This window comes from Condylura cristata, unplaced genomic scaffold, assembly GCF_000260355.1.
Source record: "Condylura cristata isolate star-nosed mole 26May11 unplaced genomic scaffold, ConCri1.0 scaffold00011, whole genome shotgun sequence".
In the NCBI taxonomy this organism is placed as follows: Eukaryota; Metazoa; Chordata; class Mammalia; order Eulipotyphla; family Talpidae; genus Condylura; species Condylura cristata.
Genome location: NW_004567112.1, coordinates 30,820,914 through 30,845,410, shown reverse-complemented (window position 1 = coordinate 30,845,410; position 24,497 = coordinate 30,820,914). Strand labels below are relative to the sequence as shown.

The 24,497-nt window shown below is 35.8% G+C and overlaps 1 protein-coding gene and 1 pseudogene across 2 annotated transcripts in view; both read left to right on the top strand.

The window, feature by feature from the left end:
• Window positions 1-24,497, top strand: part of NRG3 (neuregulin 3) — an 845,535-nt gene that overhangs the window by 251,540 nt on the left and 569,498 nt on the right. The gene's annotated exons all lie outside the window — the stretch shown is intronic.
• Window positions 23,295-24,489, top strand: LOC101626864 (annotated as a pseudogene).

Sequence of the window (24,497 nt, the reverse complement as noted above, 5' to 3'; positions counted from 1 at the left end):
TTTTCCTCTTTGGGGGATGTATTGGGATGAGAGTTGGTTTGTTTCAAATGAGTTGAAAGACAAGAGCCTGGCCCATAGTGGTGGCCCAGCCCGTGGTGGTGGCCACTCCAGACTCCAGTGGAAAGAATGTCAGAAGGACTCGTGGGCACTGAATTGAAGACTGTTGGAGGTGACAGTGTTTGTAGTGAACTGTGGAGTCTAAACTGCATTTGGCAATGATCAGAGACTGTCTTCCTGCTTACTACGAAACAAATAAGCAATTAAGAATCATAAACAAATCCGCTTAGTTTCGGGGGTCAGAAATTTTACTTGATTGCCAAGTCATTTTGTGTGGGAGTCAAGTGTTATCAACACCACCTCCACAGCTCTGGGTTAAAGCTTTATTTATAAGAGTGTGGTCTCTGGTAGGAATGTGCAGTAGAACAAAATTTTCTTGTACCTCTTAAACTACTGAGAGGATGCACTCTACCTGAATATGGTGACAGAATCATGCCTCCCCTCCATTCACCAGCTAAGCATATGTCCATGTCCTAATTCCCAGAACTTGTGATTGTATTCTGTTTCATAGCAAGGGATAATTAAGGTGCATTGGTAATTAAAATTGCTTACTACTTCTGTTGATATTAAAATGGAAAAATTATTCGGGGTTACCTGTGTGGGATGAATAACCATAAAGGCTATATAATTAAATGAATGTGATAAGAATTCTGGGTCAGAGCGACAATGTGGAAAGGACTTAACAGGGGATTGCTACCTTTGAAGTTGGGAGGCAGTTATGGGCTGAGGAATGCAGACGACTTCTAGAACCTGGGATAGCCAGGAGAATGCATTATCTTGAGAATATCTTGAGTGAACACGGTTCTCCCAGCAACTTGGTTTTAACTCAGTAATTTCTGTTTTGGCCTCTAAGATAATCCTGTTGTTTTAAGCCAAGTTTGTTCAGCAGCAGAAAGGAAAGCATAGTGGGATATGCCTAGTGTCTGAATCTGAGACGTCACAGAAAACCCACACATAGTAACAGATTATAAGTTGGTGACAAGTTGAAAACATCCAGTAGTCATATCCCAAATGCTGTGCATTATAACAGTGCCTGTCTAATCAGGAGGCACTGAAGGAACAGACCCTGGAGACTCAGTTTCCTTAGTCTGACAGTTAAGATAGTGACAAATGAATATGCTATCGAGGAGATATAAATAAAATGAAGTACTTGAAATGGGTTTGAGAACTCTAATTTTCTTATCATGTTTTTGGCATACTTGAACAACTTTCAAAGTTTTGGAAAGAATACTAGCCTGAGAGTTTCAAAAATGAATCAGGTCTGAGCATCCCCCCGTAGTAATCTTATACAGTCACTTCATTTACCTTTCTACAAACTAGGTTTTCTCTCTTCAGTAAAATACAGGTAAAGTGGCCTATGCATTTGTGCAAAAATATAATGATAAAAGCGAATATAATGATAAAAAGTCATAGTATTAAATTTCACTTGCCCTCACTGCATTTGGCCAATAAGACTTTATGAACAATCCAAACTCTTTCTGATCAGTTAAGCTCACATGTTACTCTTTCTCAAAGAACTACAATGAGTGAGATAAGGAAGACTATGAAAGGCAGGGGTTAAACTGGCTACACCAGCCCAGCTTATTTTTCCAGTCACTGTCTAGAAGACAGTGTCCTTTCTGGACATTTTTATTCAGGTTTTAGGTCAGACTTCAGTAGACAAGACTTTAGGGATCACCCTCTCATTTGTAGATTGATTTCTGGGAAAGGTGTAATCAGCCCCAATCCAGCCTGTTGCTTAGAGTTCTAAACACATACTCTGAACTGTTCATTAACCTTATTGTCAGGCCTTCAGAATTTCTCTCAGCTCCTGTGAAATAGTAAAGCTCAGTGAATGTGAATGTATTATTTCTGTTGTATAAAGGCTATCTGCTTTTTTTCTTAACAATATGAGACCTCTTTCTAGTTATCAAGGAACTTAATAAGCTCAGTAGATCAATTTAATTATGAGTTTTCATTTCTGTGAGATGAGGACTTTAGTGCTCTTTAAGACACTCACCCTTCTTACACAAATCCAAAATTATTCTGCAAAGAAGGAAGTATGTGCAATTTAACTATACATATATACATTAAAATAGTGGACAAAACTTTAATGCCTTTCTGTTTTCAAAATTTTAACTATATGATCTGGTTTGGGCTTATTTATAACTTTACTATTAATGCATACTCTAGATGTTGATCAGTTTTTAACCCTAAAAGGTAGCATTATGCCTATAATCAAAAGGAAATATACCAGATAAACAACACTGGACAGAGTAAAAGGTACATGAAGGAGTAAATAATAATTATCTCAGATATATTAGACTAAGACTGATTTAGATTAAGGCTATTCTAAAACTTAAATTCTTGACAAAGTTTAGGAAAAAATTGATTTGGAGGTCTTTTGGCTGTTCATTTCTTTTTTTTTTTAAAAGAAGTTTGTTTCTAATTTTCTAGCCATCAAACATGTCATTATTACAAACAAAACAAAACAGTAACTAAACTTTTCATTGATACAGCAGCTTTGTTTACATTGTTCATGGACCTTTATAGTCTTATTTACGATATTATATGGCATAGACTGATCAAAGGACAGTATATTTAATTACAATTGTGTAAAGTACCTAGAATTGAAAAAAAAATTAAATATTTTGTGCATAGTAACTGGTGTTAGTTTATGAAAAAATAAAACCTTACTCACACTCCATGATAAAATCCTACTTCTTCTAATCACTTAGCTGTCACCAAGTCATTGGCTTGGCTATCGCTTCATATGGGAATGGAAATACTGAAAACATCACTTGAAGAAACATATCAGCTTATCTGGCTACTTTCATGATTTTTCAGATGCAATAGGATGAAAATGATAGATAAATGCTATTTCCCTCAGTAGAAGATCAAACAAAGGGCAGATTTTTATCTTTGTAACAGTGCGGGGGGGGAGGGGGAGAGGGGCAAATTAAAAATGGGTTAGAAACAAGAATAACATTTGTAATTCTTGTCTGTGTTATTAATAAAAAGTTGAAAAATTCTGGATAGATAGGTAAGAGCCCTACATGTACTGACTGAGAAGGATAAATATTATTTACAGAATACAGTTCAGATCAACAAACATTAATTTGGGGAAAGAGCAGATCAATCTGAAATTTGCAAAAATGTTTATTTACTTATTCATTCATTCATTCTTTCTCATATTGAAAGTGCAGAATATAAGTTGGCTGCAAGAGTCAGTTTGTAGATATAACGTGCTTAAAGTAGTTCATAAAAGGGATAAATAAGAGCATATGATTAATGTAGACTATACATATTTTGATTCTAAGTGATGCATAATTGAAACTTACATAGTACCAAGAAGAATGTTACTTCAGTGAAAAAAACAAACAAACAAAAAAAAGGATATACTATAATTAATTTGTTCGGTTTTTTTTTAAAGCCTAGAATAGTGTATGGTGACAGGTTTCTCAAAGCTGAATAAAAAACATGAAGCAAATTTGTAGAACTTCCTGGAATCTCTCTCCCTGGACACTAATTCTAGGAAATTGGTTGCAGTGTTGCTTTGTTCTCTGAGATAGGGCATGTTCTGGGAGCTGATTCAGTGACTATAGCTCATGAACTAAGTACTGAATTGGGAAGCACTTTAATATTGATGTTTAAGTGAACAGGTAAATTGATCTTTTTTTAAAAATACCAATTTATATGTTTCTGAGGTCTTTAAAATTAAATTTCTTAAGTAGAAGTGGCTTTAGGCAATTTTATGTAAAATCTTGATTTGCTCACCTTTTGTACTTTCATTAACTTGTACATGGTCAGATAACAAAGGTAGTGATTTCTTCCTTTACAGGGTGACATCTGTCATGTAAGCATATAAAACAGGGTTTTAGATGTAGGCTGAAGAAGCAATCTGTCTGTCTCTGAAGAAACTATCTATTACACGTTTTGTTGAATTCATCCAATTTCTAATTAAAATAAGTCACATATATATATTTTTTCAAATGTGTTAAATATTAATGCTCAGAATCCTGGTGATTGAGTGTGCGTGTATGCATATATATGCATGCAAATGTAGAGGGAGTATAAAGAAAGGAGCACACTCCAGTCATCTGATTTATGAAAATATTGTGGCGACTAGTCTGTTCCTGAGCCTTAATTTCCTTATCTGCAAAGTGGGAGTTATTACTTCTAGAATCGTTCTAAGGTTTAGATTCCTTCTTCCACATAAATATTTATTGAGGGCCTCCTAATATCAGGAACTCTCAAATGTATTAGTAATACAGTAATGAAAAGTGAAGATCACTTCATAGGTGATCGGTATGTGCCTTCTTAGCTCAGTGCTCTTATAATTTATCTTCAATTAGTATACTTGTTGTACTTGCCAAAGTGGGCGATGGTGTTCCTGGTATAGTCATGGCAGTATTAGCAAGAGTAGTGCTAGTAGTGTTAGTAGTACTGGTTTTAATATAATGTGGGAGTCATAGTAGTAGTGTAGTAGTGCTAATAGTAGCAGTGGCAGCAAGCGTTCAGTAATATTGAGTCCTGTACCAGACTGGATATGTCCTGACAGACTGCTAGTCACTTCTAATAACCAGTGCCTATCCAATACTTAACACAAACAAATGAGCAATTATCTATGTGAATGTTGAATGGAAGCATTGAATTTTTGGTTTGCTGGTAATTTGAGAATTTAGAAGTAGAACAAAGACATCACAGGATAAGGACCACGTGATTACTCAAAATTATTTATCACAGGGAATCAAAGGATAAGTGTTGGAGACTTTGATCATGGGTTATTGGGGGGCAGAACAGGCAGGGTCGTAAGGTGGGAACAATTGGGGAGTAAAGGGTACCCGGAGTGAGGAAGGCAGGGGAATCGTCTTCCTCACTCTTCCTGCTCTGCCTTCAGCAGAGGTTTATTTTATACACTTCAAGCAGGCAGAGGGATGACATTAGCATATGACATGGGCTGAGATCATGATCACCTTTTTTCTAAGAATAGTCTGGGGTCGTTTTTTTTTTTACCTTTACTTGAGATTATAACATTCTAAAATCAATCAAGGTTAAAAACAGGTACATAGATGCACAAAGTTTAAGACTAATATTACTGTAGTGAAGATTAACTAAAATAAAGTCCCATAAACCTTATCTACTACTTAATGGTTTTTTTTGTTTGTTTTTTTTTTTCCTACCTGAGACATCCTGGGAGGCAGGAAGAGGAAATTTCTTGCAAATCAAATTAGGAAAAGTTCTTTGAAGAAACTTGTTAGAAAGTTTTAAGTGAGTTTCCTAGAGGTCTAGACAGTAGAAAGTGTAATTAGCTCTGAATAGGAGACATAGGTGAATTTCCTTATCTTAAGACTAGTAGAATCCTAAAAGACTAGCCAGAAGACTTATGTGAATAACTTTGAAGTGTAGCAGGTAGAAAACCTGATTAGCTCTAAACAGGCAACCTGGATGAATTTTCACATTTAAAGGCCAGACAGTAGAAAGTTTGAGTAATTCTTTAGAAAGTGGATAGAAGGCTAGGTGAGATAGTAGAGTGATAAGATTTGGGTTTTCCTCCAGCCAGCAGTGATAGAGACTTGGCAGAAACAGCCCTTTTGCTTTTATTAATCAGCCAGTAGTCAAGTCACTTTTGACTTCAGAGGAATTTCTCACACTGGTGCAGTGCTTGCTTGTCAGGGCCAGCCAACTCCTTGTGTGGCTGAGGCAATCCAATTGTAAGCTGAAGGTTGCTCTGAATATTTTGATATTACGATTATACAAAAAAGGGAGGTCATAACATAAGTTAGCGTGGAAAGTCTGATTTTTTTCAGAGCATTTACCCTCCATCTGTACCGTGTCTGATGACAGAGCTTGTTGTATAGCTTGTGTCAGATAAGGAAGTAGGAGGACAGGAGTGGGCATAGATTTCAAAAGTTGTTTTAAAAATTTATCAACCATATGATCTAATTCTAACTTCAGAGTACTCCTAGGGAGGAGATGAGATTATAAAGGCTAAGTCACTTCCCCAAAGTCACTTGGCTAGTGCAGTGATGCATTTAGACCAAAGTTAAGCATGTCTGTCTTCATAGCTCTTATTCTAAGAAGTAAAGACAAAATCTTTGGGGTAAAATAACACAGATTTCAGAGTTGAGAACTTCAGAGAAATGGTTTGAAAAATCCATGTCCTATTAATGCTAAAGGAGAAAAAGAAACCTCAACTTATATTCAGCTGGGACAAGTTCACTTTCAACAAGAGGAGACAAATGGCAGGTGGACTTGGGCAGGTTCTAGAAGGAGAAAGATCTCGACCTTAGAGTCAGTGGACACACACTACTTCCCTAGAGGGAAATAGTTTAACAAATATGATTATTTATTTGTTTTTGTTAGTTGTATTGCATCATAAAATTATGGAAGTGTCAGATGTACATCACTGGGAATTTACATGTGCATATACTACATTAAATTCTCTAATAAAAATTGACTTTTATCTTTCTCCATATCACTGTCCCCCCCTCCCAACTTAGCCATCCTACAGATGAGGTAAATACAATAAAAATAAATATTTGGGTTATATGGCCAATGTGTGGTTAACTAATAGGATACTGGTAGTGCTTTAGCCAACAGTTTTTGGTGATTTAATATAGTCTTAACAATATTTTGGATCACTCATAAGATTAAATTGTGAGTTATCCTAAAATATTTCTGTCCATTTTTCCTTGTGGTATTTTAATCAACTCTCCAGGTTCTCTAGTCTATATTCGAAATTAAAGGAAGGTTTTAGTGAAATCTACTTGATGAGAGCAGGTTAACTTCTTAAAGATTGGGGGAGGGGGTAATTTTGATGAAGAGACCTGTAAGTATTAGTTTCTGAGAGACAACACCTTCAATTGGACTAAAAAGGATGATGTTTTAACCAGGGACTGGTAAAGGAGATGAGCTTAGAAGAAAGAGTAAGGTAAGTAGGAAACATAAAGCTGATCAGTTGTGATAGTTTTGGAAGATTATTATGAAAGGAAAGCTTTAGAACTCTCAGTAGATTTTCCTATAATAGGCACTGCAACTTTTCTTAGAGACAAAGTATATTCAACAACCAATGGTTGTTATGTTTAGTTTTGCTAAGTATGTAGGTGAAAGGGAGCTATATGTCATGCTCATCAAATTGCAAAAGTTAGGGAGGTTGATAATTTAAATAAGTTCATCAATATTATAAAGAAAAGAAAGGCAAAGCGAAAAAGACCGAGTGTGTTTCCTCTCACATATGTGTCTATAATTGTTTTCATTTTAAAAAGGAGGGAACCAGTTTAAGTGGGTTGCACTCACTTCCCAAGTTCACATAGATATGCATTCAGAAATATGACTCAAATTCAAGTCTATTTCATTCCAAAGTCAGTATATTCACTAAGTAACTTGACTCACGTTAGTTATTTGAGTTAATAGATTGTAGTTTCAAAGCTTTGAGAAGAAAGGAAAATTTGTATGTTGAGATAGAATTGTGAGAAATCTAATTCTAGAGTGTGGCCATTGCAGACTAGTGGCTTGTTGGGGTTGAGGAACAATGTATATCTCCACCAGGTTTTCCTATGTGACCATCGTTTGAGAAACTGAACATAGAAAATCCAAATGTAATTCTGGCATACAGTTTCTGAACAATATTTTAGAAAAATAATTCTATTTAGATTTATTTTTAGCTCCTACAGTAATGGACTTATTTTATATTTTATGAGCTATAGAATCATTAATTGGGAAACACAATGTCTACATCTCTCTTAGATAAAACTAAATGGTTCTAGTCAGGATGTCCTGATTATATACACATGGATCATAGGTTGAATCAAAATCAGTTGTTTAAATGTCAGGGTCTCTACCTTAGAGACTGATAAATTCCTATTTTTTTCTTTCTCTCTCTCTCTCTCTCTTTTTTTTTTTTTTTTAACTGATGCCCTCTAATAGATGAAGGCATAGTTCTTATATGAGAAATGAACTTGGATATGTCTGAGCAGAAGTTAAGCATGTTACCAAAAGACCATTGAATGGTATTGGAAAATATAAAATCTCATTCCTAAAAGTCCTGTAGCCTGCAGCACATTTGAGGACAACAAACTGTTCATTTTAATTGATATGTGATAGCCACAGAGGGTGATGTACTACATTAGATGGACACACTTTGGGGAGGACCTTAATGTCAAGATGAAGAAGTTGGTTTAATGGGGAATCATTTGAATACTTTTAGCAGATAAAATAATAATTGCAGCTGTGCTTAGAAAGATCAGCTGAGAGTCATGTGTAGGATGGATTATAAAGACAAAAATGAGATCAGAGACACCACCCAGGAGGCTGCAGCAGAAGTTCACACTTCCCTAGCAGGACTTCAAAATGAGTGAGTGATAAAGGAACAGAAGGGTTGAAGTTAGAGTTTAAATGTATCTCATTTCTATAAAAGTGGGCAGGAGACCCACTTCTAAGTAAGGCAATACTTAAGTAAGGCAGACAAAAGCAATAAAAATATCTTTCAGTATTTAAGTATTAGAAATTCACGTTGGTTCAAATTGGTTTGGGTTTGTATAAAATTAATATTTGATGTTAAAATACTTTCTTCCATTAGCAATGACAGGATGGATATGTTCACTGTAAAAGTTCAATTTACCATCGTTGGAGACACCTCTCACATGGTAGCATTGCTTAGAAATGTAATTTTGGGGCCCTCCCTGGTGGTGCAGCGGGTAAAGCACAGCACTGAGAAGCTAAAGCCACTTCCGCATGAGTTCGATTCCTGCCTCCCCTGGAGGTGACCACATGGCGTGGCAGACCTCTCCTGACCCTCCCGCTGCTCCCCTCAGCAGTGTCCTTCGTAGATCTGCCTGTTCTGTTCCCCACTCTATCTCTGGTGAAGCCTCTCGCCACCCCTGAGCCTCTGGCCTATACCCCAGTTCTGTATGTACAAATAAATAAATCTTAAAAAAAAAAAAAAGAAATATAATTTTGTCTACAAATCAAGAACATGTTCATCTTTCATCAGTGATCTTATATTGACAAAGATCCTAAGTATAAAATTGTATAAAATCAATTGGCAAAGTTAGAAATAATTACAAATAAAATCATAGTGGTGTGGGTATATGTAGTCACCTTTCTTCTTTGGGGTACACCATTCTGGAAAATCAAATCATAAGATTCTAAAGCAGAATACTCTTGGGTGAATGAGGACTGAGAGTAGTGAAAGTTGAATGAATCACGTATTTGCTGACAGAAATGACCTTGCTAGGGTGAAAAGTGATAGAAATTTCTCCACTAAACTCCAGTTTCCTATATCAGTCAGTATAGGTTGGATTATGCCATGGTAACAAATAAGTACAAAATCTTAATGGTTCAAAACTAGAAAGTGTCCTTGTTGCTAAAGCTACATGTGCGTTTCATACTGGCTGTGATCCAGGTTATAGTTCCTTCATGATTTATGTAATTGACCGTCTCTATCTAGGTCAATTCAGATTGTAGTGCTAGAAGGACAAACATCATTGAAATATATACAAGTTCATCTCTGATTTTTTTTTCTTATCCTTTGAATATTTTAAGGCTCATAAAAAATGTCTCAATCATATTACCATAAACTCCATTTGGAGTAAAAATTCCTAATTATTTTAAATAAGTTTGATTATGACTATCTTTTGATTTGTTGAAGTTGATTAAATAGTTAGTTATAAGACAATACTGTATTATAATTTGGAACCACTTCATTGAACAGCCCAAATATTTTTAGGGACCTTATAGAATATGTCAGTGAATGACTACACAAACTATCTATTGCTCAAGAGAGCTATTATTAGTTTATAGTAAAAATAGCCCCCAGATATATGTATCTTAATGAAATAAATATTGCCTTTTTTTTCCTGGTTCATATCATAATCTGATGTGGTTCTGGTAGCTTTCATGCTGGATTTTCTCTGTGTTGGATATCTGCTATTTTCTACAATCCACTAATTCTTGGTGTATGTCTCAGAGACTGTCCTCAGAATACTTATCAATGGGCTACTTTGATATTTTTGGTTTATTTTTGGTTGAGTTTAGCTAATGGAGAAAAACAGGAGACAACTAGAGAGCAGGAGAAGGAATTAGGTTGTAGTGTTTATGGTTACTGGCTACAGGCTTATTTTAAAGGGTAATGTTCCAGTCAAATGTCATTCTACAAACAAATCTCTCTGCATTCTGGAATCTATTTCCTTCATTTGTCTCTTTAGACATAATGGGGAACTGTTTCTCCATTGCTGGTGACCCTATAGTACTGTATCATTTTTCATTGTTTCAAGATTTTACCTATAGAAACTTGTCCTCATGTCTGTAAATTTGGTTCTTTGCATTTAATTTCAATTTTTCAATTTGTGTATGCCATATGTTATCAACATTGCTGACATTTTCAAAAGCAGTGATGTAGCAATCTGAGTTCCTTCCATTGATCATGCTATCATCTTAAAACCATAAACCTGGGGTTGCCGAAGAAGTAGAGAGAGTTGAAACTTGAACAGGGTCTTGCATCAGTCCTATATGCAGCTATTACTACACTTATCTCATTGACCAGATCTATCACATGGCACTACAATAACTGAAATAGAGTCTTCTTATGCACCCAACATGTGGGGAAAATTGGATTTGGCGAGCAAACCATTATCTCTATCAAATATGGAATGTGCAATAGGCAAATGGAATGTGGGCATTAACTCAGAAGGCTGATGTTGAATACATATGAGAAATTTGGAGTATTTTGCACTATTCTGCCAAATGAAAACTAGCTATAAATTTTGATGCCTTATAACTTTTAATGAGATTTCATTACAATTCTGAGTAACATTACAAAGCTCCAACTCACACTGGCTCTGACTTTCAGTGGTACCTTGGATTCCCTTTCTTTCTCTATTTTTACATTGGTATGGAGCAGTTCCTCAGAGTTTCAGTATGTGGTTCTTCTGCATCCCACTGGCTCCTTTTTCATGTTACCAATTTAATATGTTAGATAAAGTTCCCAAGTAAATAACAACTACTGGGAGATGTCTTATAGGGATGAGACAGTCAAAAACAGACTCTCAGGTATGTCTACAACAAAGAAGCAAGAAGAGAATACATAATGCTAGATCAAGAAGTCTCAATGACAATTGGCCACAATATCATCAAAGACAGTTTAGGACTGAAGGTCACAGAGGGAGAGGAGTCCAAAATGACAGAGTCAAGGTATACAAGGCAGGAAAAGCATTTGGAAATTCATGTTCATACCTTTATCAGTGTTCAACTGAGGGGCCAGGGGTTAGTGAAGGCTGCTCAATCAAATGAGAATGGGAGCTTTTCTAGAAATGATGTCATACATTTCCATAACCATCCTATTGAATTCATTTCCAACCAAAATCCTTGATATTCCCTAAGGACCTTACTGTACCTCCACTACATCTAATTTTCAACTCTAGAAATTATTATTTTCTCTGCTCCATCTTTAGATAATGCCTCATTTGTTCACTTTAATCAGTGTTGGATCCCAGTTATCATTTAGTAATGTTTTCATTCTCCCTAAGTCTTTGTTCCAAAAGTGGATGTCCTATTCCAGATCTTGAAAGTTATGAAACCTCCACTAGCCGTGTGCCTATCATTCAGTGAATCTCCACCTTTCTTCCTTCTCTCTATACCTTCTCTGTTTCTTGACTCCTATGTATGTGTAAGAAAGTAATGCCCTCTTTACTGAAGAGTATGTTGCTGTTTGTTTTTCTCACCTCCAAAAGTACCTATATATTTTCTTTTAATCTGAATCATCATTGTCTTACTACCCAGTTCTTTTCATTTTCCCAGGTTTTCCCTCTGCTGGAAAAGCTAGAAAGCTGCAGAAGAGGTCACTGACAGGCCAGGGGAAAGCTAGTGCAGAATGCCCTGCTTAACCACAATATGTTTGGAACTGAGTATATTCAGCTCAGCATTCATATTCCCATCCTTAAGGTGTATTTCTCCTTTCTCTTCTAATCTCCCTAAAATACCAGGGTAATTTTTATTTTCAGACTTAACCATCCTTGAAAACTTTTCATTACTATCCAATTGGCTTTCTCTTTGGGTTGTTTGTGATATTTGGGTTGTTTGCTTTTCAATGTCAGGACACTTTGAATAAGTGCTATCTTTTGAAGCTCTCTCAGTGACCTTTACACCAAACTACACATCAAAATATTTTTTGTATATTCTACAAGTTTTATTCATCTGTGAACTTATTCTCATCTTTATAGAAGCAGTAGCACATTCTAATAATTAATTACATAGCATGTTTGAAAAGGTAAGTTCTTATAATTCATTTAATTTAAGCCTCATGCCAGTCTTTTGAGGTTGATACTATTTCCACATCACAAATAAGGAAATTGAGGTTGGGAGAGACTCAGGCCCCTGACCTCAGTTCCTGTGTGTTGTGGTTCTTGTTCTCAGATGCTGATTGCCTTGATCTGCATTTTTGTTTTCTTAATTACTTTTGACAAAAGGAAAGGAGAACAGGCTGGAGAAGCAATAGGCCTTCCAGATTAGTTGCTGAACTAAATGACCTTTAAGGTTTGTTCCAATCTGGAAGTCTAGTTTTCTCCTGATTATACTGCATTGGTGTTGGGCAATCAGTGTAATTGTCCTAGTCAAATAAAGAGTAGCTGACTGAGTGAATTATTTCAACAATGTTTAAAATATCTTTTATTTTTGGGCCCCCCTGGTGGTGCAACAGGTTAAAGTGCAGTGATGTTGGCCACAGCAGCTTCAGCAAGTTCAATCCCTGGCCAGGGAGGTGTCCCACATGGTGTAGTAGACCTTTCCTGTCTTGTCTGCTGCTCCCCTCAGCAGTGTACTTCATCAATCTTTCTGTTCTCCTCCCCACTCTGTCTCTGTTAAATCCTCTCACTGCCCCTGTACCTCTGGCCTGTAATCTAGTTCTGTATGCATCAATCAATAAATCTTTAAAATAATATCTTCTATTTTTGTTGATTACAAAAGAAACCTCCAGGACTGCGGGGGGCCTTGAACCTGCAAGGCCGGGGAGTCAGGGCCCCAGGTCCGGCGAACAAAAAGAAACAGTCACACGCGTGTATCAGAACAAAGAGAGAGAGAGAGAGTTTATTTTGTTTTTATCTGGTTTATATAAGATATAAGAGGTGGGGGATGCAGAAGTCGGGCAGGGAGAAAGCCAATGGACACTAGACAAGTAGCAGTGCTTGATAAAATGGTTCTCGCGAAGGCCAAAAATGGGTGAGAATGGAGCAGTGTTTTGATAATAGGTGCGTGGGAAAAGAAAGAGGAGAAGGAAAAGGTGGGGGCAGGGAGTTCTTCCCACATGCCTTTTACAACCCGGATGTTTTTCTCTATCGGGACTCCATTTCACCTTTTTATGACTGCTGACAGACGCCAGATGCCGGCCTCGGTCCCCAACACAGGACTTTAAGGGAAAACATTTACTTCACTTTTCTTAGCCCCTTCTGGATTACAGAATGAATTCAATAGATTGTACATGTATATGTGGTTACAGTGATGCCCAGCACACAATAAGTTCTCACTACACTCGCTACACACTGTTATTTTTTTTTTTGTAAAAATAGGAAAACTGTAGGAATAGTGACTGGTTTATTGCATACCACTCTTGTATAGTTGTGACTGCTATTTGCAAAGCATTTTATGTGCACGATCTCATTTAACACAGTCTATCAGTTTGTAACAACTATTACTAACATTTGATAGATAAGAGAACTGAAGTATAGGGAAGTTGTTTTACTTAATTCTAATAGATAACAGTTATACAAGAAAGATTTAAATATTTGAAGTGAAGCAAAATGTCTAATATGTTAAACTTTTCTCATCTGTTATAGAATAAATAATGATTAAATAAATTAAAAACCTTTTAAGTACAGTTGAGAATGATGGAATTCATTAGAATTGTACTTGTATTCCATTTCTACTAAAATCAAACATTAGAAATTACATTTATTGATAAGTCACTGGAAAGACCAGGAAAGTAATGTAATAATGGAAGTATACCAATGTGTTGAATATTTACTGTAAGTTGCTTTTACTTGCAATCTCTCACTTAGTAAAAGAATGAGGACACAGGGGCCTCTTTGGTGGCCTAGGGGTTAAGAGGCTATCACTGTCATGACTTGAATTCGATACCTGGCCAGGGAGCTAACCCATATAGCACAGCAGACCTCTTCTGTCTGCTCCCTTTCAGTGTATTTCAGTAAGTCTACCTGTTCTGCTCCCCACTGTGTCTCTGGTGAATCTTCTCACTCTTGCACTTCTGGCTGACACCCCAGTTTTTCTACATATACACAAAATAAATTCTAAAATCTTTAAAACAAATGAGGACACAGCAGGTGTGCCTTAATCACAATACTTGACCACCTTGTTGTTGTCTTTACAATAAGATAAAAAGCACTTAAAAAGTAACATCTTTGGTCCTCCCTGAATAAGTACCACTCATAGTGAGGAAAATACTTAAAACACATATGACCAAAATATGTGTGTGTGTGCGCACACACACACGCACAAGCATACACCTACAGGCGAGTTAATTAAGAAAGATTATTTTCAGTAACAAAATCTTCTAGCTTTTAACTAATTCATCATGGAGATAAAGCAATACTGTTTCATGCCTCATAACAATTTAATAAATATTACTAAAATATGGCAACTGCCACCACAACTCATTAGCAAGCTGTTTGTGTAATATAAAGTTATCCAGAATTGTTTTGGGGAGTTGGTTTGTCAGTGTAATACACACAGTAATCTCTGAAGTAAGTCAGGAACATATGGTCCATGCTCATCAACTAACCCCAGGGGATTGCACCAGAATTTCTCTTCTTACAACTACATGACATTGAGAGGAGAGATCAAGAAGAGAAGGGGAAAAAGGAAGTGATGGAAGAGAAGCAGTGACTACTCAAACCGTAAAATCACACTTGGAAGAATAAATCAAGAATCACAAAGTGAATATTATCAAGGAATCTGTTAAAAATGTGCATTGCAGCATTAGAGAGTCTCAGAAAATAAATTCTGAATCTTAGCATGCATTTAAAATTAATCATTTCAGCAACCATTTCAATAAAATGATGCATGTAGCATGATACTGGCCAACATAAATGAGTCTAACGCCATCTATTTATCAAAATCAAGATCCCTTTCAGCATATTATCAGTGCTTTAAATTCTGAAGTTTACATACATATTAAACCACCACTCTCAAAAGGAATAGGGCATATTTTCTAATTTAAAGAGGCCTGTCTTGTCCTGATTAAACCTGTTTGAAGAGAACTGTAGAGTTAGCAACATCTGCCAATAATCATTTATGTATAAGTAGAATTATATACTTTAAGAAATATGTTTATTTAATAATCCTTTTCAAACCCTGGATTTGGGTGACCAGAAATTTTCTCACTCAATGAAATATGACCACTACCTTTAGAATAATTAAATAGCATAGCATAGAGCCTGACAGTGGAACAGTGAAGTGATACATTATTTACATGGTAATGAAAACTTATCTTAGGAATACATTATTAGGACACTTTAATAGGGCAATTATGAAAGCACTGGTTTTGGTTATAAGATACCATTTTAAGAGCTATGTCTTATCAATCTTCAATGTGTGTGTGTGTTTTCCTTTTCTGAAATCCCTTCAATTTCACATGATACCAAGAGTCTAGGTAAAGTGCAGCTTCAAATCTTCCTCCATGCACAATCTTGAGTCATCTGAAGAATGTGTCTTTATAGCAACTGCATAGGTGTTACGATAATGAAAGCCAGAAAGATACATAGTTATTAAAGATAAAATAAAATTGCAACTCTTTCTTTTGCAATTTGTATCACTTAAGGTGGAGTGAGACTTACAGGTGTAGCTATACACACACACACCTATATATATATATATATATATATAACTATTTCTTTAAATAGCATCAAAATTGGTATTATTTTTAGATACATAAACATATTTTCCTGAGAAAGTAAATGAACTTAGACGTTTCAGGGGAAAACTGAAAGATGACTGTAACATAGAGATGAGTCTTTGCATAGAAAAAAAGAAAACATTAACATTGTCAAATATAAAGATTTCAAAGACAAAGTTAATATTACACTTATTTAGTCCTCTGTGGCTCAGTCAGACTCTTCTCAATGAGTCTATTTTAAGGTGAAATTATTAAAGGCTGGCGCCCATCTCACAGAAATTATTTGAAGTTGTTTTATGTAGAAACAGCCTGCCTCATGTGATTGTGCTCTGAAGCACTCCTGCTAGAAGCCTGCTATGTGACTTGAAATTTAAATATAAAGCCAATTCAATCAGGTGCCAGGGTGCCAGCCTGCTGGACTCCCATATTGGGAGGAGGGAGATGTGAAGGGCACCAGGTTGAATGGAGATTGGAATGTGTGAAAGGGAAGACTTCAAACTTTGGGACTGGAAGAGCACAGGGTGCTGCAAGAAGCAGTGTGTCGAGCTGAATAATTCATGATGCAGTACTAATTTTGACTCTGGAGAAAATTGCTTTCTCACTGTGCCAAAAGCTCGGCAATGAGACCAAAAATCAAAAAGGAAGCTAAATGGAAGGGGAGAAAACACCCAAATCAACAAATATCAAAATGACAACCTGTTTAAGGTTGCAAGTATTGTCAAAACACATGAATAGATATTTCAAACATTATACAAATTGAACATTCATATTTATGCACGCATTAATTTTTATATAATAATGAGTAAATATATAATTACTTCAAAAATAGCTCTTTGGTATTAATGTGGGAAATAAGTATTTGTGCTTTTCCTTGGTCCTTGATAAAAACAAGCTGCGTGTCTCTGTATAGTGTAATGTATCCATCATCATTTTATGCTTACAGAATCATATGGGTGACAGGAATGACCTTTTGAGCTAATTAACAAACTGTCACAAATATGGAATTTGATAAATGCTAAAATTTATTGAATTCCTAAAATCTGATGGTCTTTATGGTATTACATTTCCTATTAGTAGATGAAGTCAGAGAACTTGTAATATACAGGCTTATGCGTTGTGTCACATGTATATTAAGTAGTGATTAGAATATACAATTAATAGTTTTAAAGATAAAATCACGGACTTATTATTTTTTTAAAGATTTATTTATTCGTACAGACCTGGGGTACAGGTCAGAGATGCGGAGGGTGAGAGGATTCACCAGAGACAGAGTGGGGAGCAGAACAGGCAGATCGACGAAGTACACTGCTGAAGGGAGCAGAGGGCGGGCCAGGAGAGGTCTGCCGCGCCATGTGGTCACCTCCAGGGCAGGCAGGAATCGAACTCATGCGGAAGGGGCTTTAGATTCTCAGTGCTGTGCTTTAACTGGCTGCGCCACCAGGGAGGGCCCATGGACTTATTTTTTCATTATTAACCGAACTAAACTTTAGGAAATCTTCTCAAGTATAATAAAATTTAGACTTTTGATCCTACATTTTCTTTTCTTTAAAGAGTCCTTTAAACAGTTCAGACAGTCTCAGCAAGTAAGTACAGGATGTTAAGATAATGAAGACATTTTGAGGTAAAGTCTTTGTTCTCTCCTCATTTTGTTGGTGTTGTTTTCTAAGGTTTGGCTCCAGGGAGTAGAAAAGAGACTTGGCAGAAAAATGCTGTCCTGCTAGTGGCTGACTAAGAATATACGGACACACTCAGAGTAGCCAAGAGCATCTCCAGAGGCAGAGCATAAGTTCTAAAAATCAGCCTCTGGAAAAGGGAAGGGCTCATCCTTCATGGTTGGCATGGTGGTATGGGGCAGCTCAGACAACATTCTTTAAGACCAGCTGAGGATAACAGTGAAGTAGATCTTGGGTCCATCAGCAGTTGTAAAGTTCAGTGTGCAGAGCACTCCCAAATGCACATAGTCATTACAGTGGCACCTGGTATGGCATAATACTTAATTTAGCTTGTAGATTTACATTTTTTAAATAAAGTATGTCTTCAAAGTGAGGATTGAACTCATGCTGAAGCAGCTGTACTTTAACCCACTGTGCCACCAGGAAAGGCCCGTTGCTTTTATTTTTGATACTTTTCCCCACAATTTTTTATATACAGGTGTCTTCCAAATCCATTCTAAAGTATAAAAGGAGGGAAAGAAGTGAAAATGATGACTTTGTTTTCTCCAGCTAGCACATCACTCACTATTATCTTCTCATTCATCTTTTCAAACTTTGTGGATCTTGTTTATGATTTGCCCTGTGACAGATATCATTTATATCTTTATTACTGTGAAGTTAATTAAGAACATGTGCATCTTTGACAATGCTGTGAGTAGAGATTAAGGTTTTTTTTTCAATTTCTTTGAAAATTTTTAAGCAAAAGTATTTTGTCTCAGAAGAGAGTATGTGCAGAATGATTAGAAATAATTTACCCTATTTTTGGAGCAAATACATTTAGTAAGAAGGCAGATGCCTAAAAATAGTTATATTCAAAGTTGTATACAGGCATTCTTAGGTGATAGCAAGTGAGACAATGTGGTTTATAAGTGATGTTTTGATATTAGATCATTTAAAATATTTAGGATTTATTCTTCTGCTTTCATTTCACTTTTTTCTTTTTAAACACACTTTGAAACTTAATATGTTAGGGTTTCTTCTCCAGCTCCTTCTTATTCATCTCCAAATCAAAATCTATTTATTTCTCTTCAGTAGTGATGAATACTGCTTCTCTGATTAATGAGTGTGTATGTATGTGCATGTGTAGGGACATGCATTTTAAGATGACTTTCTACAGCATCTTCTGTTTCTGTTTTTCAAGCCATTACTATGACACATCAAAGTGTTCAAAGTAAATCGTGTGATATATGTCCAAAGCAGGCATTTAGTTTTCAACATTATGTATCTCAAATTATACACAGACAAACTTCTGGTCACAGAAGTTTGACTTATACACATGCACGCACACACACAGAGGACCACCCTGTGTGTTTAATTTGACAATTTTTTAAGAGTCAACCTGTGTTTTTAATTTTGAGAAATTTGATAATAATCCATAATTATTGTTTTATAAATAATGAAAATAATGTTGAATCACTTATGGAAAATAAGCCAATTTCTTGCTTCTTGCTATAAATTATGACTGTGTGCATGAGTTGTATATTTTATGTTTACTACATAGATGAGATAATTTCCTTTGGAATCAAAGATATGGACTCAAAACATGATAAAAAGCGATTATTTTGTAATTTGATACCTACTCTGGAGAATGCTCTGAAATCAGTGGTGATTTACAAATAAGATAGTAGAAATTAGAACACAACAATGATAGCTAAGTATAAATTAAAGATGCCTGTATGATTTAAATGTATATATTGATGCAAATCTCTCTATATCAATTTCTATCTATTCTGCCCATCTGTCTATTATCTATAAAATCTTTGGCAAGCTTTTAATACTGTATCTTTGTAAATGTGTTAAAGCAGCAATGAACCTTGGTGGATTTTAGCATTAAAAGTCATCTTTAAGTATAATGATTCAGTATAGAAAATGATGCAATTTATTTTAACTAGGAAATTTATGTAAAAACTATACCTTGAAAACGGATTTCCCAGTCTTGTTCCAGTGGACTTCTGACTTAAAGGGATTATCATATAAATTTATTTTCTGATATTCTTCATCTGTCAGGAGGGATGATAAAGTGATAAAACTAAAAGTAGGAAGTAGCCATTTCTGTTCCATGTGATGGGCTTTTGTGGGGGGTAAAGACAGTGACTTTTGTCAAATGTATATCTTTACCACATATCAGTGGATCCTATATGATGGTTAAGAGAATGGACTCTGCATCCTGACTGCCTTGGCACAATCACTAAGCTAGATCCTATATATAGAATATTCTATATATCTGAGCTGGCAACATCAGGTCCACTTGAAACTTGGTAGAGAGGCAAATTTCTAAGATTATGCTCCAGATTGCTAAATCAAATACCCTGGGGGTGCAGCCTAGCACCTGTTTTTAAGATCCTGCTATTCAGGTGATTCAGATTTTGTTAAACTTGAGAACCACTTTCCTACCTCCTGAAGTAAGTACATTGTTTCACATATTTGTGTTTAATTTTCCCCAGTTGTAAAATGTGGATAATATTAGTATTTATCTCAGTGTTATTGTGATAATGAAAGAAAACATGTACAGTGATTTCTGCAAATGTGCTTGGCAAATAGTGAGTACTCTTTAAAGTCACAGACTACTTGGCAAAGCATCTATGATTTATGTGCTTCAACCTCTGAACACATTTAAAAATCAGTGTCTAATAGGACATTTTTTTTTCTTTAGTTGATTACTGCATAAACTAAGGGTGCAGATACATGCCATGAATATTCCTTCTAAAAAGTAAAATATTATTAAAATTTCATTTTGTAATATCTTTTATAAGATTTGTATTCCATCAACTGTTATTTTACCTTCTAAATGAAATTCATTTTTCTTTCAGTACAAATTCGTTTTTTATTACTGGTCTTTATCCTCATATATTACTTTTTTTTCATTTTCTTCCTATAATTGGGATTTTTCTTTTAAAATCTTGTCAATATTCTCATATTGTATAATCTCAAATACCCAATGAAAATTCACTTTTGGAAAGATTGTACAAAAAAATACAATGATAATGATTGAGTGGATTTTGTTTAATATATAAATAAAATATCACCTCTTCTCAGTCATAGCAATTGGGAGATAAATATTGTATGGTCATTAATAGTAATGAAAAATGTCATTTTACATAAGAATTTAGGTTATGTCTCATACATTTTAACAAAGGGAAATTATATGGTGAGTCTTTGTTATCGTATTTTCCCAGTTTATTATTTTCACTAATTTCATGAATAGTACTTAAATGTGTTATTATCCATCTAGAAAATTTTATAATCTTAGGCCCATTGACAGAGGATGTTGTGACCCAAATTGACTTCAGTCACTGAGATCACTTTACTGAGGACCAAATACACGTATTCATTAATGAAGGAGGCTTTTGCCTATGATACAGCAGCCTCCTTAGTCATCTTCCTTCAAGTCACTCCCCAGATGAGTCCATTCAGCTTGTGTATTTGAGTCCACTCTTCCTTTGCATGAGCCCTCTGTGTGGTTGGTGTTATGTTTCTTCTACATGCCTTCCTCTGTATTTGATTATATTCTTTCCCTACTTAGAAAGACATCTTCTAGCTTTTTTAAGTTGTTCCCATACTCTTCTTGTTGGGTTTCGTTCATTGGATTTTAATGTGAGTCTAATACAAATATTTCCTGAGGATTTGTCTTGTGGACACTAGGGTTAGAAATAAAGGATGGGTTGATTGCTTCCATGGAAGTCAGGAAATGAACTTACATCACAAACAATGATGGTGAACCCAATCTATGAGACACTAAAAAAGCCATTAAACTTGAATATCTGGGCTTGTACATTATTAGAATTCTTCCTCTAAGTGCTTCTTAAAATGATCAAAGGAATGTTTACAATTCTGAGAAAAACTGCACATACAGTTTACAGTCCTACACATATTAATGAAATGTACTACATCAAAGACTGTCTCATCTTGAGCAATCAACTAGATATAGACCCTTAAGTATTTAATTATGGTTATCTAGACTGAGGTTTCTCAACCTTTAATATGTTAAAAATAGTGGCTGGATAATTCTTTCTCAGAACATGGGCCTGCCCTGTGTGTTGTAGGCAACTTCCCTGGTCTCTTCACTCTAGATGCCAGTAGCAACATGCTCACCCATTCCCATTCAAACTGTGATTATAAATTGTATCTCCAGATTTTGTTAAATGTCTTGTGGGAAGTGATCTTCCAAATTTCAGGTTCACTGATTCAGACTACAATTTTTTGATTAAAAAAAAGAAATGATTCCACTGCTTTAATTACATACTGTGAAAGATGAAACAGTTTTGAGATCTGCTTGCAAACTGATCCTATATAAATAGCCACTAAACTTTAGCAATTTGTGACCCAGTTTTACAGAGCTATTTTTGGACACTCCATATACACATTTGTTAATTCTACTTTCTCAAGTTTTCCAGATGCATTTATCTTGCTCAGATCATACCATAAGCAGGTATTTCTAGAACCTTGATTACTTTGATAATAATAATGACTCTTGTGTAAGAGTCCAAGGAATTGAAATGACTTTCCTTTAAATAGTACTGCATGAATACAAACATCATCTTTGCCAAGTTTCACCTCAGTGTTGTGAATAAAAGAAAGAAGGGAATGATACTGTATCATGAAGTTATTAAAGAACAATCAGCAAAACTATGGTAAGATAACATACAGCTAACCCAAATATGAATTGTAAAAAATAAATAGAATGGTATGAAAATGGTAATGATAATAAAAACAATGATGAAAGACAAACAGAAGATATTGCATAGAAAGAAATTGACATGCAAACAATTAAATAAAAAATTAAAATGAGAATTTTACTGTAAAGGTAGGAGAACAAAACAGGAGTTGGAAGATCTTATGAGTCTTCATTCTCATGGGCATGCACATGTATTGCTGATATTACTGAATGTATATATTCAGTATACATGTAGATAGCCATTAACACATAAACATATAATATATTCATATATACAACCAGATCTTCTGAAGATTCTGAATACTCTTTTCTTGCGTAAGCCACAGAAACATACATTTCATTATGACTCTTAAAAATATGGAATGCATTTTTTGAATATCAAAGATGAAAATATTTTAGGAAGATTGATTCAAATCTAAGCTGTAAAATTCCATCTGGAGGTAGAAGTAAATTTCTTACATTCCCAACTAGAATGAAAACAGCTTCAGGAGATTGTCAGATTCATGTTTATGGTCAGTAACTAGAATTAAAGCTGTTGCATTGAGGAGTTTCTGCAAGAAAGAAATTCAGAGTTTTCCTTGATGTTGAGGCAAGTTGAGGGTGAGAGTTGAAGGGAGCAGATAAGGCTTTTATTAGAAACATGTTCCATTAATGTTTTTTAAGTCTCCTAAATTTCAAATCAGTTTCTTAATACCAAATATGTAGTTTATGGAACTACTATTTACTTCTAAGTTATTTTTTTATCTGAATTTTCTTTTAAATTAATAGTTATTAATTTTGTTTTTCTGTTTATACCCTAATTGTGGAACTTGTAAATTCAGTATGATGTGTGGCTAGAGGGACTTCATGGATGTATAAACTACAATTTAACAAAATCATTTTGAGTACAAGTAATCCACATTTTTTTTTCATGGTTTGCAGTTTAAAAAATATTAAACCTCGGCGGTTGCACGGGGGTTCAGAGGAGTACGGAGCGCCTGGAGGGACAGCCTGGATAAAGGTGTCCTGATGGCTCAGTTGGGAGCAGTTGTGGCTGTGGTTGCCAGTTTTTTCTGTGCCTTTCTCTTCTCATCTGTGCACAAGATAGAAGAGGGACATATTGGGGTATATTACAGAGGCGGTGCCCTGCTGACTTCCACTAGTGGCCCTGGTTTCCATCTCATGCTCCCATTCATCACATCGTATAAGTCTGTGCAGACTACTCTGCAGACCGATGAGGTGAAGAATGTGCCTTGTGGGACTAGTGGTGGTGTGATGATCTACTTTGACAGAATTGAAGTGGTGAACTTCCTGGTCCCAAATGCAGTGTATGATACCGTGAAGAATTACACCATGAGCTGAACCAGTTCTGCAGTGTACTTACACTTCAAGAGGTCTACATTGAGCTGTTCGATCAGATTGATGAGAATCTCAAGCTGGCTTTGCAACAGGACCTGACCTCCATGGCCCCGGGGCTTGTCATCCAAGCTGTGCGGGTGACAAAGCCCAATATTCCTGAGGCGATCCACAGAAACTATGAGCTGATGGAAAGCGAAAAGACAAAACTTCTCATTGCAGCCCAGAAACAGAAGGTGGTGGAGAAGGAGGCTGAGACAGAGCGGAAGAAAGCCCTCATTGAGGCAGAAAAAGTGGCTCAGGTTGCAGAAATCACCTATGGGCAAAAAGTAATGGAGAAGGAGACTGAGAAGAAGATTTCAGAAATTGAAGATGCGGTGTTTCTGGCCCGGGAGAAGGCAAAGGCTGATGCCGAATGCTATACTGCCATGAAAATTGCAGAAGCAAATAAGCTGAAGCTGACCCCAGAATACCTGCAGCTGATGAAGTACAAGGCCATTGCTTCCAACAGCAAGATTTACTTTGGCAAAGACATCCCTAACATGTTCATGGACTCTGCAGGCGGTCTGGGCAAGCAGTTTGAGGGGCTGTCTGACAAACTGAGTTTTGGCTTAGAAGATGAGCCCTTAGTGGCAGACACTGAGGAGAATTGAAAAGAAGTTTTATACAACCACAGATGACACTTAAAGAGATTTTATTTTTTAATGATGAGCCAGGATGCCCCTCCCTCCTGCAGTACCTTCTTTGACTCTCTTCCACATAACTGTGGTGGGAAAAAAGGAAAATGCACTTAGATCTATTCCCTTGCCTGGGAAGGGAGGGCAGGGATTGATGA